Source organism: Hylobates moloch, unplaced genomic scaffold (genome assembly GCF_009828535.3).
Source record: "Hylobates moloch isolate HMO894 unplaced genomic scaffold, HMol_V3 SCAFFOLD_11, whole genome shotgun sequence".
Taxonomy (NCBI): domain Eukaryota; kingdom Metazoa; phylum Chordata; class Mammalia; order Primates; family Hylobatidae; genus Hylobates; species Hylobates moloch.
Window position 1 is genome coordinate 57,802,188 of NW_026652286.1, and position 14,113 is coordinate 57,816,300.

Below are 14,113 nucleotides of genomic sequence, written 5' to 3' on the forward strand. Positions count from 1 at the left end.
AGACAGGTAAATACCATGTAAAAAAAATTTAAGCACTGAAGTTGCTGTTCATGTAGAAAACTAACAACAAAAAAGCGAGGTATCTTAAATCTCAAAATCTAAAATACACACACACGGATCGATGGTGATTAGTTAGATGATTGATAGATAGAGATAGATAGATAGATAGATAGATAGATAGATAGATAGATAGATAGAAGATAGATAGATAGATAGATAGATAGATAGATAGATAGATAGATAGATAAATATCCCTGGTGTAAACTGTGTTAATCAGCCCCAAATCCTAATATCAAAAGTGGAATGAAGCAGAACACTCAAGAAAGTAAAGGATAAAATTATTGATAGGATGTTATGAACTAGCAGTAACACAAGCTATGAGAAAACCAATTATTTATTATAAATAAATTAAAACCACAATAAGATACCACTACTCATCCCCTAGAATATCTAGAATTAGAAAGATAGACAATACCAAGTGTTTGCAAGGATATGGAGAGACTATATCATACATTGCTAATGGGAATATAAAATGACACTGTCATTATGAAAAATAATTTGTTAGTTCTAGAAAAAGTTAAACATAAACTTACCATATAACCTAGCAATTTCCCATCTAGGAATCTACCAAAGACAAAAGAATACACCTGTCTAAACCAGGACAATTATACAAATGTTTACAGCAACAGTTTATATATTTAAAAACTGGAAACAACCCAAATGTCCACCAACTGGGGGAAGGAACTTTTTAAAATGTAATATATGTATATTGTGGAATATTATTCAGCAATAAAAAGGAATGAACTACTGATATAGGCTACAACATGGATGAACCTGAAAATCATTACAGTAAGTGAAAGAAACTAGACATGAAAGATAAAATATTGTAAGATTCAACTTATATGAAATGTCCAGAAAGGGCAAATTTATACAGACAGAAAGCAAATCAGTTGTGGGCTGGAGCTGGAAGTGAGGATCTTTTTATGATGATGGGAATGTTCTAAAACCAGATTGTGGTGATAGTTTCACAACTTTGTAAATTTACTAAAAATTGTTGAATGGTACACTTATAATGGATAAATTATATAATATGTAAATTAGTCCTCTATAAATCTGTCTTTTTAAAAGTGCTGTGAGCTGGCTTAGGCACAGTGGCTCATGCCTGTAATCCCAGCACTTCGGGAGGCTGAGGCAGGAGGATTGTTTGAGCCCAGGAGTTTGAGACTAGCTCAGGCAACATAGTGAGATATCATCTCTACAAAAAATTTAAAAATTAGCCAGGTGTGATGGTGTGTGCCTGTAATCCCAGCTATTCAGGGAGTTGAGGTGGGAGGATTGCTTGAGCCTGAGAGGTCAAGGCTGCAGTTTGCTGTGATCATTCCATTGCACCCCAGCCTGGATGACAGAGTAACATCCTATGTCAAAAAAAAATAGAATAAAAATAAACACTGTGAGCTGTGTAAGGCCAGGCATGGTGGCTCAAGCCTGTAATCCCAGCAGTTTGGGAGGCCGAGGCAAGAGGATCATTTAAGGGCAAGAGTTTCAGATCAGCCTGAAAAACATAGTGAGACTCCATTTATACAAAATAAATAAACACGATTAGCCAGGCATGGTGGTTGAGGCAGGAGGATCCCTTGAGCCCAGGAGTTCAAGGTTGCAATGAGCTATGATCATGCCAATGTACTCCAGTCTAGGTGACAGAGCAAGATCCTATCTCAAAAAAAAAAAAAAAAAAAAAAAGCTGTGTAAACTTTCATTTTTCTTTACTTTAACTGAGAGTAAATGACAAAAATATATTCAAAAACCCTGCAATTCCTGCCAGTATTACAAAAGGGAAACTATATTCATAATTTTTCAAATTAAGGCTTAAGCAACTGCTCACCAGTTTTCAAAATTTCCCTTGCATTAGCACTTAAAAATCCAAAGTCATAGTATAATGAAGGCAAGAAGCATATTTGGCAATAACCAATTATTTGAATAGATAAAGCATAAAAGAAGACTTGTCAAATCAACCTCATAAGAAGTTTTAGCAAACATGGTTCTATAGAGATATAAGACATTGTATACTAACTTCATTATGCTATAAATCTTACAACTGTTCTAATCACAAACTGGTACAGTTCTCTTAGATCTGTAAGTCTTCTCATTGAAATTTGTCTCTTAAATAATTTAATAATGATGTTTATGGCAACAATTTGATTGAAAACTTATAACATGCCAGTTACTATGCTAACCATTCACATTTAAAATCTCATTTAATTCTTACAAAAATCTTTTTGTATATTCATTATTCACTCCATTTTACAGATACAGAAAGTGAGGCTCAGAGAGATTGAGTAAAGGCGCAAGGTTACACAGCCAGTAAATTACTTATCTGCAAGTTGAGTTAGTGGCCAATATACTTAACCACAGAACTATGTTTTCTACCTTTCAAAAAACCAATACTGTACCTTTGCTTGAAAAAGGAACTGTACCACCAGAAAATGTCACTGTAAGTTTCTGGTTACAAAGCAAGAATGGCCACCTGTGCTGGAGTTAATTCTACTGTCACTTTTGGAGGAAAGTGTGAGTCATGAGCAGTGGGTGAAAATAAAGTTGATCCAGGCAACTTTTATATTACTTAGAACTACTTTCACCCTAGAGTCCTTGTAAATCTGAAAAGAACAAGTTTTAAATTATTATTTAATTTAGAGCTAAGAATTCCTTGGTTATCAGTGAGAAGAGAAAGTGAGAGAAGGGAAATGTTTACCATTTATATTGACCATTCGGTTTTAGCCAGAATATTTGCTACACTCTTCTTGTATATATTTTATTTATCCTCAAAACCAACTCCTTAAAGTATTAGTATCTTCAATTTGCATATTAAAAACTACAGATTTCTGAGAGGTAAAGTGAATTGCCCCAAATCACACAGTTAATAAGTGGCAAAGCCAGGATCTAATCCAGAAGCTCGTGTTTTCACTATACCATGCTCACAGTCTAGTATTCTGTTGTTTATTTCAGAATTGCTTTTCTCCAATTCAAAAATGGCCTTGTCTCATGCCTTTCATCAAACAGTAAGTATTCCCTAAAGCCCAGTCATGGATTTCCCATCTATTCATTCATTCATTCACTCCCATTTGCTGAGCCCTTTTATGTGCCAGTCAGAGCTAAATGGTGAATTAAAGGAAGCTCCTTCCTTTAAAGACATGGCAGTCTGGTAGTATATAATTTTAAAAATGAAAATGTGATTTTTAAATGATAACATTAAGCTCAAGACACAATGCAAACATAGAGAAGGGAGTTATTTCTCCAGTTCTTCCAATGTATAATATCTTCAGGATTAAATATATATTCCTTGGCTCACCTTTAAATCCTTTAATTCCTCTGGTCATATTTATACTCAATTCGATATTGATTGAGCACCTGTTGTGGGTATTAAAAGGCTGTATGCCATAATGGAAAGAGGATAGACATGGAGTCAGATAGGCATGAGTTTATCCTATTCTCTCTCGCTTACTAGCTATGTAAACTTGAGCAAGAAGCTTTATCTCCTTTAGCCTCAGTGGGATTTTTTTAAATCAATTTTATTGAGGTATAATTTACATAAAATAAGATGCTTCCATTTTAAGTTTACAGTTTGATGCATTTTGACAAATGTCTATACTCATGTAACCAACACAACAATCAAGATATAGAGCATTTCTATAACTCCAAGAGTTGCACAGAAATATTTATAGTTTTTTCATAGTAGCCTCCAACTGGACCCCAAATGTCCATTAGTAAATGAATGGATTTTAAAAAAAAAAAAAGGTCCTTTGTGCCACTTCCCAGCCAATCTGTCCTTCCACCCCTGGACTCCAAACCTTAGGCAACCACTATCTGCTTTCTGTCAAGACATATTAGACTTTTAAGTAGAATTTCATATAAATGGAGTCATATAGTATGTACTCTTTCATATCTGGCTTACTTTGTTCAGCACAGTGTTTTTGAAATTGATTTATGTTGTTGCATGTTGTATAGTTTAATGTATTTCATTCCTTTTTATTGTTGGATAATATTCCTTTATATGGATATACCAAAACTGGTTTATCTGTTCACCAAGCCATGGACATTTGGAATTCAGTCTGGGGCTACTGTGAATAATGCTGCTATAAACATTCTTATACAATGCTTTGTGTGATCAAATATTTTCATTTCCCTTAGGTAAATATACACAAGTGGAATGGTAGGTTAAAATAATAAGTTTAACTTTTTTAAAAACTACCAAACTGTCTTTCAAAGTGGTTGTACCATTCTACATTCCCACCAGAAATGTATGGGTTCCTGTCAACATTTCATATAAGCTTTTTAAATTTTAAGCTATCTAAATTTGTCTAGTAGTATCTCACTGTGGCTTTAATTTGCATTTTCTTAATGTCTAAAGATGGTAAACACATTGTAAGTGCTTACTTGCCATTAGAATGTCTTGTTTTCAAAAGTTTTTTCCATTATTAGGTGGTTTGTCTTCTTCTACAGTTGTAAGACTTCTTTATAATACAAGTCATTTGTCAGATGTATGAATCACAAATATTTCCTCCCACTCTCTGGCTTCCCTTTTCATTTTCTTAATGGTGTCTTTTAGGAGGCAGAAGTTTTTAACTTTGATAAGGTTCATTTTTTCCTTTTTCCTTTTTTTCATGCACTGTGGGCCCTGAAAAATCTTTCCTCATTCTATGGTTGCAAGGATTTTCTCCTATGTTTTCTTCTGGAGGCTTTATATTTTCAGTTCTTGTGCTTAGGTCTGTGATCCATTTTGAGTTATTTTTCAACATGATATGCCCAAAGTTCACTTTTTCCACATTCTAGTTCTACTGGTGCTAGAACTCTATGTTCTAGCATCATTTGTTGAAAAGACTACCATCCTCCCCATTAAAGTATTTTGCCGCTTTTGTCAAAAATCAATTCACCCTATATATTGAATCTATTTTTTAGTCTCTCTACCCTGTTCCATTGATCTATATATGTATCCTATGTCAATACCACATTTTCTGGATTATTTTAGCTTTATAATAAGTCTCAAAATTTGTACTTGTCCAACTTCTTCTTTTCCAAAATTGCTTTCATTATTCTAGGCTTTTGGCATTTATAGAAATTTTAGAATCAATTTGTCAATTTTTTAAAAAGCAGAGATTTTGGTTGAGATTGCATAGAATTTATAGAGCAATTTGGGGAGAACTAGCATCTTAACAATATTGAATTTTCCAAGCAATGAACAAAAAATATCTTTCTATTTATTCAGGTCTTATTTAATTTCTGATAGCAAAGTTTTATAGTTTTCAGTGAACAGGTCTTGATTTTATTAAATCTATCCCTAAATATTTCATATTTTGATGTGTGGCAAATTGTACTGTATTATTTTAATTTTTGTTATCACTAGTATATGAAACAATTGATTTCTGTATATTGATCTTGTATCCTGTGATGTTTCTAAACTCACAAGTTTTATGAGCATTTTTGTAGATTCCACAGGATTTTCTACAAAACTAATTATGTGAGCTATGCATTAAACAGTTTTACCTCTTTCTTTACAATGTGTATGTTTTTTATTTCTTTTTCTTCCCTTACTACACTGGCTAGGTTCTCTAGCCAGTGATGACAAGTGATGAAAGTGGTTATCCTTGTCTTAGGGGAAAAGCATTCGATATTTGATGGTTAAGTACAAATGTAAGCTGTGGGTAGAGGGGTTGAGATAAAATTCACATAAAATGAAATTCATCATTTTAATCATTTTAAAGTATACAATTTAGTGATTTTTAGTATATTCACAATATTGAGCAACCATTACCACTATATAATTCCAAATTTCAGAACATTTTCATCAACCCCATAACTCATTAAGCAGTCACTCCCCATTCCCCTGACCCTTAGCCTCTAGCAAACACTAATCTACTTTCTGTCTCTATAGATTTGCCTAGAGTAGACATTTCAACTGGAATCATACAAAACATGAGTGACCTTTAGTGACTGGTTCTTTCACTTAGTATAATGTTTTCAAGTTTTAGCCATATTGTAGCATGTATCAGCACTTCATTCCTTTTTATAGCCAAATGGGTACTCCACTGTGAATATACCACATTTTCTTTATTCATCAGTTGATGGACATTGGGATTTTTTCCACTTTTTAGCTACTATGAATATTGCTGCTATGAACATTAGTTTACACATCTTTGTGTAAATATATATATTTTCAATTCTCTTGGGTATATACCATGAAGTAGAATTACTGGATCATGTGGTAACTCTATATTTAATTTTTTGAGAAACTGCCACACTTTTTCACAGCAGCTACATTTTACATTCCCTCCAGCAATGTATCAGGGTTCCAATTTTTACCATGCCTGCCAACAATTATTATTTTCCATTTGTTTTTATCATAGCCATCCAAGGGGGTGTGAAGTGATATCACTTTGTGCTTCTGATTCACATTTCCCTAATGACTAATGATGTTGGACATCTTTCCATGTGCCTATTGGTCATTTGTATATCTTTTTAGGAAAAACGTCTTTTCAAAAATTTGCCAATTTTTAATTGGGCTATCTTTTTTACGTTAATCCATAGAATTCTTCACATATTCTGAATACTAGACCCTTATCAGATGCATGATTTGCAAGTATTTTCTCCCATTGTGTGGGCTGTCTTTTAACTTTCCTTTGAAGCACAAATGCTGAAGTCCAATTTATCTCTTCTTTCTTTTCCTGCTTGTGCTTTTGGTGTCATAGTTAAGAAATCATTGCCTTATCCAAAGTCATGAAGATTGTCTTAGTCAATCTGGGCTGCTATAACAGAATACCATAGACTGGGTGGCTTAAACAACAAACATTTATTTCTCAAAGTTCTGGAGGTTGGGAGTCTGATATCAGAGTGCCAGCATGGTCAGGTTCTGATGAGGGCCCTCTTCAGGGTTGCAGATGCTGACATCATTATATATTCACATGGCAGAAAGAGGGCAAGAGAGTTCCCATGGTCCCATTCACGAGGGGTCTATCCTGATGCCCTAATTAACTCTCAGAGGCCCCACCTCCTAATACCATCACTTTGGGGGTTAGGATTTTAAAATGTGAATTTTGTGGGGAACACTAACATTGCAAAGATCTACATCTATGTTTCCTTCTAAGAGTTTTACAGTTTTAGCTCTTATATTTAGGTCTCTGATCCCCTTTGAGTTAATTTTGTTATATAATGTGGAGTAGGCACCCAAATTCATTATTTTTCACGGAGCTAGCTATATGTCCTGGCACCATTTGCTGAAAACACTTTTCTTTCCCCCTTGAATGGGCCTTGGCATTGTTGTTGAAAATCAAGTGACCACACATGTATGATTTTATTTCTGGACTCTCAATTCCATTCCATTGATTTATGTGTCTATCTTTATGCTAGTGTCACACTGTCTTGATTACTATAGCCTTGTAATAACTTTTGAAATTAGGAAATGTGAGTGCTCCAAATTTGTTCTTTCTTTTCAAGATTGTATTAGCTACTTGAGACCCCCTCATAATTTCGTATGAATTTTAGAATCAGCTTTTTCACTTCTGCAAAAACAGCTATTGGTATTTTGATAGGGACACATTGAATCTGTATATCAATACAAGAAGTATTACCATCTTAACCATATTGTCTTCCAACCCATGAACATAAAATGTCTGTTTATTTATGTCTTTTTCATTTATTTGAGCAATGTTTTAGAGTTTTAGTCTTTCACTTCCCTGGTTAAATTTATTCCTAAATATTGTATTCTTTTTGATGCTATTGTAAATGAACAATTTTGAATTGCTCATGACTGATGTAAAACTAGCTTTTGTGCATTGCTTTTGTATTCTACAATCTTTCTGAGCTTGTTTATTAGCTTTACTCATTTTTTTGTAGCTTCTTTAGAGTTTTCTAAATACAAGATCATGTAATCTGGGAATATATTTTTACTCCTTCCTTTCCAATTTTTTTGGAAAGAATTTTCCTATTTTTCCTAGCTTGAATTTCCAGTACAATGTTTAACAGAAGTGGCAAGAGCAAATATCCTCATCTTATTATCAATCTTAGGAGGAAAGCTTTACGTCTCTCACTATTAAGTATGATATTAACTGTGGGTTTTTTGTAGATTCCCTTTTGCAGGCTGAGGAAGTTTCTTTGTAGTCCTAGTTTTTTGAGTATTTGTATTATGAAAGTGTGTTAGATTTTGTCAAATGCTTTTTCTGTATCCATTGAGACAATCATTTAAATTTTTTCCTCCATTTTATAAATATGGTGTATTACATTCATTGGTTTTCACATTTTAAACCATCTTTGCATTCTTGGAATAAATCTCAATCTCTCATAGTGTAAATTCTTTTAATGTGCTACTAGATTTTTTTTTTTTTTTGAGATGGAGTTTTGCTCTTGTTGCCCAGGCTGGAGTGCAATGGCACGATCTTGGCTCAATGAAACCTCTGCATCCCAGGTACAAGAGACTCTCCTCTCTCAGCCTCCCAAGTAGCTGGGATAACAGGCATGCACCACCACACCTGGCTAATTTTTTTGTATTTAATAGAGATGGGGATTCACCATGTATAGTCAGGCTGGTCATGAACTCCTGGCCTCAGGTGATCCACCCACCTCAGCCCTCCAAAGTGCTGGGATTACAGGTGTGCGTCACCACACCTGGCCACTAGATTTTGTTTGCTAACATTTTGTTGAGGACTTTTGCATTATTCATGAGGGGTGTTGGTCTACAATTTTCTTGTACTCTATTTGGCTTTGGTATCAGAGTAATGTGGACCTCATAGAATTAATTAGATGGTATTCTCCCCTCCTCAATTTTTTGGAATAATTTGAGAAAGATTGCTCTTAATTCTTTAAACATTCGGTAGAATTCACCATTGAAGCCATCTGGTGCTAGGCTTTTTGTGGTTGGAGGTTTTTTCATTATTAATTCAATATCTTTACTTGTTATCAGTCTATCCAAATATTTCTTTTTTATTTATTCAGTTTTGGCAAACCATGTGTTTCTAAAAATTTGCGCATTTCAACTATGTTGTCTAATTTGTTTGGCATACAATTGCTTATAGTATTTTCTTATAATCCTTCTTATTTCTGTAAGATCAGTGTAAAGCTCTCACTTTCAATCCTGATTTTAGTTATTTGAGTCATCTCTCTTTTTTTTAATAGTCTAGCTAAAAGTTTGTCAATTTTGTTGATCACTTTGAAAAACTGGTTTTGGTTTCATTGATTCTCTCTGTTGTATTTCTATTTCCCATTCTGTTTATCACCACTCTAATCTTTATTATTTCCTTCCCTGTTTGCTTTGGGTTTAGTTCATTCTTCTTTTTCTAGTTCTTAAGGTGGAAGATTGGGTCATTTATGTGAGATCATTCTTCTTTCTTTTTTGTTTGTTTGTTTGTTTGTATTTTGAGATGGAGTCTCTCTCTGTCGCCCAGGCTCAAGTGCAATGGTGTGATCTCAGCTCACTGCAACCTCTGCCTCCCAGGTTTGAGCAATTCTCCTGCCTCGGCCTCCTGAGTAGCTGGGATTACAGGCACCCACCACCACACCCAGTTAATTTTTGTATTTTTAGTAGAGACAAGGTTTTGCCACGTTGGCCAGGCTGGCCTCAAACTCCTGACCTCAGGTGATCCGCCCTCCTCAGCTTTTCAAAGTGCTGGAATTACAGGCGTGAGCCACCACACCCAGCCTCTTCTTTCTTAATGTGAAGTATTTATAGCTATATGTTTCCCTCTGAGCACTGCTTTAACTGCATAAGTTTGGTATGTTGTTCTGTTTTTTCTTTATTTATCTTAAAGTATTTTCTAATTTCACTTGTAAATTCTTCTTTAAACTACTGGTAATTTCAGAGTGTATTATTTAATTTCAACGTATTTGTAATTTTTCCACATTTCCTTCTGTTACTGATTTTCAATTTCATTTAATTGTGGTTGAAGAACACACTTTGTATGATTTCGGCCTTTCAAACCTGTGAAAAAATGCTCATTATCATTAATCCTCAGAGAAATGGAAATTAAAACCACAATGAGCTACCATCTTACATGAGTCAGAATGGCTATTACTAAAAAGTCAAAAAACAACAGATGCTGGTGAAGCTGCAGAGAAAAGGGGAAGCTTATATGCTGTTGGTAGGAATGCTTACACACCATTGGTAAATTAGTTCAGCCATTATGGAAAGCACTTTGGAGATTTCTTAAAGAACTCAGAAGCACATTTGGCCCAACAATCCCATTGCTGGGAATATACCCAAAGGAAAATAGATCACTATACCAAAAAGATACATGCACTCACATTCATCACTCAGAGCACATATGGACATAAACAAAGGGACAATAGGCACTGCAAACTACTAGAGGGAAGAGGGGGAGGTATGAAGTGGGGCACGGGTTGAAAAACTGCCTAGTAGTTACTATGCTCACTACCTGGGTACAACATATTCATGTAACAAACCTACATATGTGCCTCTTGTATCTAAAATAAAAGTTAAAATGTTTTTTAAAAAAACAAATTTTTAAAAACTTGTATCACCCACTGTAAGCTTGATAGTTTTCCTATATATGAGATGGATGATGATATTAATAAATGTGGTTATCTGATATTATATAATGAAATATGTCAACATTTGGAAGATCTGAAAAAAATTCATTGATACTTATTATGTGGTATAATCTATGGTCTATCCTCAAGAATATTCCACATGCACTTGAGAAAAATATGGATTCTGCTGTTATTGGTGGATTGTTCTATAGATGTCTGTTAGGTCCACTTGGTATACAGTGTTGTTTGGTGTCACTATTTCTAATGAGAAATCATTGGTTAATCCTATTAGACTCCCTTGTACTAATGAGTTGCTTCTCTCTTTCTTCTTTTAAAATTCTCTTTGGCTTTGGCTTTTATCAGTTTGATTACGTTGTGTGGATCTCTTTGAGTTTACTCTACTTGGGGTATATTGAGCTTCCTGGAAGTGTAGGTTAATGGTTTGCATCAAATTTCAGAAGTTTTCAATTATTATTTCTTCAAATACTTCAAATTTCTTTCTTCAAATACTTCAAATTTCCATTTCTCTGTCTCTTTCTCTCCTCTCTTGATAGTTCCATTATGTGTATGTTGGCACACTTAATGGTGTCTCACAGATCTCTATGGCACTGTTCACTTTTTTGTTTCCTCTCTGTTCCTCAAATTGCATAATCTCAATTGATTTATCTTCCAGTCACTGAATTTTTTTCTCCTACCTGTTCAAATGTGCTGTTGAGCCTCTTCAGTAAATCTTTCAATTATTGTACTTTTCAAACCAGAATTCCTGTTTGACTTCTTATAATTTTTAATATTCTTATTAATATTCTTTATTTTGTGAAATATTGCTCTCATGGTTTTCTTTAGTTTTTTTAACATGGTTCAATTTAGTCTTTGAACATATTTAAAATAACCGATTTAAAATCTTTGCCTAGTTAATCCAATCTTTAGGCTACCTAAGGACAGTTTATATTGATTGTTTTTTCTCCTGTGCATGGGCCATGCTTTCTTGTTTCTTTGCATGTCTTATAAATTTTTGTTTAAAATTGGTCGCTTAAAATATAATGTGGCCACTTGTGAAATGAGATTTTCTCACCCTTCCCTACGATTTGTTGTTTCAGGATGTTCAGTTGTTTTGTGTATTTGTTTAGTAACCTTTTATGAACTAATTTTGTAAAGTTTTTTGTATTCTTTGTCATGTGTGGCCTCTGAAGTTTCTTTTCCCTTTGCTTAGTGATCAGCTGATGATTAGACAGAGATTTCCTTAATCATTAGAAACCAAAAATCCTCCTGTCTTTGCAGAAGAACTCTTGTGTATGCTAGGATACACCTTCAACCCTCATGCAAGCAGTTACAACTCTGCCTTAGCCTTCATATTCTGATTCTGCAGAGGCTCAAAGTCAGCCAACAGGGACTTTGAACTTGCTCAGATTAAACTTGCTCAGATTTCCTGGGCATGTGCACAGCCATCCATACACATGCATTTGGTCTCCCAATTCATAAGAAAAAGTCAGAACTTTTCAAAGCCTTTATCCCCAAAGTATCTTATTACCCAGCTTCTTCCCAAGAATTTTAGTTAGTCTTTTGCTCAGCTGAACTGTTATCTATTGCATCCAATGAAAGCAACTAAAATATTTGCTTATAAATGCTTTTGACTAATGTACCAGTACTGGGTTTACTATGTTAGTACTGGGTAAGTTCTGAGTTAGGTGAGATAAAGATAAATCTTTTGAGCCGGTCTTTCAAGAAGCTACCAGATATATTTATCTGTTTTAATAGATATACCAGTAGCAGAAATGCAGGTTTTATTTCCAGGGGTAATGCTGATCTGGGAAACATAAGATAGGACCAGAGTAAGTTTTTCTTAATCTATAAAACTCACTGTCCTTACAGAGATTCAGCTTCTTTCTCTTGACAAAGTGCTCTTCTAATCACTACAAGCTTTTGGTTAATTTCCAAAGTGCTGAAAAAGTTGATTCTGAAAGTTTTGGCCAGTTTTTTATTTGCTTTTATGGAGGGATGAACTTTTAAAAGTCCTTACTCTGCCATTTTTCCAGCTGTAGGTTTTCATAATGTTTCTATATTTAGGGTTCATTGAGCTTCTGTGATCTAGAGATTTATAGTTTTCATCACATGGAAAATTATAATAACTATTGAACATTGTTGTTGCAAGGCTTATCAATAGTTTACATAAGGAGCCTACAACAAGACCTTGCAGATGGCGCTCAATGAAAATTATTACTGGATGTATGCCAGACACACAGTGAGAAAAAGAATCACAAAATTTGCTCTCTGGTAACTCTAAATGTATTTGATTTTTATTTCTTCCAAAAATTCCCATGTTTTGCTTGTTACAGTTTGTTTTATTTCCTTTCCTTATTTTTCCCAAATATCTATATTTTCCTCCTTGTCCCCTATGCATTCATCTTTTTTGCATACCAAGAAGTTTTATCCCATTCAAGCCCCTATTCAAGATTTCCTTCTGGGAAGCCCACCCACAATTTTCTCTGTAAGAAACATGAGATGAATGCAGGAAACTGCACCCATTTGAACCAAGTAACTGAGAAATACACAAAATTCACACATGCACACAACTCAAACATCTACTAACTTCCTAAGTTCACTGCATGTGTTAGGGACACATTCATCCACATCTGCTATTAAAAGTTTCTGTCTGATTTCAAATAACCTTTGATATAGTTTGGATGTCCTGCCCAAAGCTCATGTTAAATTGTAATCCTCAATGTTGGAGGTAGGGACTGATGGAAGGTATTTGGATCATGGGGGCCGATCCCTCATGAATGGCCTGGGCCATTCCCTTGGTGATAAGTGAGTTCTCGTTCTGAGTTCACACAAGACCTGATCATTTAAAAGTGTGTGGCATCTCACCTTCCCCCACACTCTCTCTTGATCCTGCTTTTGCCATGTGACATGCCTGGTCCCATATCACCTTCAGCCATGAGTAAAAGCTCCCTGAAGCCTCTCTGAAAGCTGAACTATGTAGGTGTCATACTTGTACAGACTGAAGAACCATAAACCAATTAAATCTCTCTCATTATAAACTACCCAGTCTCAGGTATTTATAGCAACGCAAGAATGGCCTAATACAACCCTCCTTCCACCACTTCACAATAACTCACAAGCTACAATGTTTATGGCACCTATTTTTACAAGCAAACTTCAGTTCTTTTTCAAGGTAAAGTGCTATATTTACATATTTATTAAACAAGCAAGGACTTTTACCCTCCACAGAGTGAATTAGGAGTACTGGGATGGTCAAAAATAATTCATGGTGACTATAGTAGAATCAAGAATGTAAGGCACTGTGATAAGTGTTAATGAGTCAGAGTCCAGTACTGTAGTGGCTAGTAGCCACTGGTGATAGCAAACTGCCAGTGTGCCAGTATCACACTCTTTCTGTGGAGAAATCTTGACTGTGCTTTGTGTTTCTTGGTTCCTATTTTCTGAGTCTGATCTACAGCCCTCCTGTAGTTTCTGTCAACTAACTTATATCCCCCCAATAAATCCAATAAGTCCCATTTTTATTTAAATTACATAGTTTCGTCCTGCTATTTGCAGTCAAGAACTCTGACAATTTCAAGAGTCA

General features: G+C 34.7%; 1 protein-coding gene across 4 annotated transcripts in view; it reads right to left on the reverse strand.

The window, feature by feature from the left end:
- Positions 1-14,113, reverse strand: part of DLG2 (discs large MAGUK scaffold protein 2) — a 2,210,459-nt gene that overhangs the window by 2,142,468 nt on the left and 53,878 nt on the right. The gene's annotated exons all lie outside the window — the stretch shown is intronic.